General features: G+C 37.5%; 1 protein-coding gene across 1 annotated transcript in view; it reads left to right on the forward strand.

Annotated features, from left to right (window-relative positions):
• The window catches only part of tnfaip8l3 (tumor necrosis factor, alpha-induced protein 8-like 3), a 29,525-nt gene that overhangs the window by 18,904 nt on the left and 10,258 nt on the right, over nt 1-363 (forward strand). The gene's annotated exons all lie outside the window — the stretch shown is intronic.

A 363-nucleotide genomic window follows, 5' to 3' on the forward strand; every position in this document is an offset into this window, starting at 1 on the left:
AGTATCTAAACAACCATGCGGCTGTTGCTGCGTTCAGACCTGAGCTTGTGTGTTCGTGTAAAATAAAGATCGTTTTTTGAGTTAGACCACTTTGAGCCTTGAGTTTTTCTTGGCCGCCAAAAGAATGCAAAGAACTGAATTTAATAGCTGTTATCCTACATTCTAAAGAGCTTTAAGTCGACTCTTGTTGTGATTTTGAGCAACAAATATTTCTCACCTCTGAAAGGTGCAGCACACATTAAAGTTTTTAACTCATTTGTAAACCTTCTTATTTTGGATTGGTCATCACGAAGTGCAATATATGCTGCAGATTAAACTCGCATGTCTTTTCTTTTCTTCTCCTTTTCGTTTCTCTTCCTTCAG

Source organism: Neolamprologus multifasciatus, chromosome 1, assembly GCF_963576455.1.
Source record: "Neolamprologus multifasciatus chromosome 1, fNeoMul1.2, whole genome shotgun sequence".
Classification (NCBI taxonomy): Eukaryota; Metazoa; Chordata; class Actinopteri; order Cichliformes; family Cichlidae; genus Neolamprologus; species Neolamprologus multifasciatus.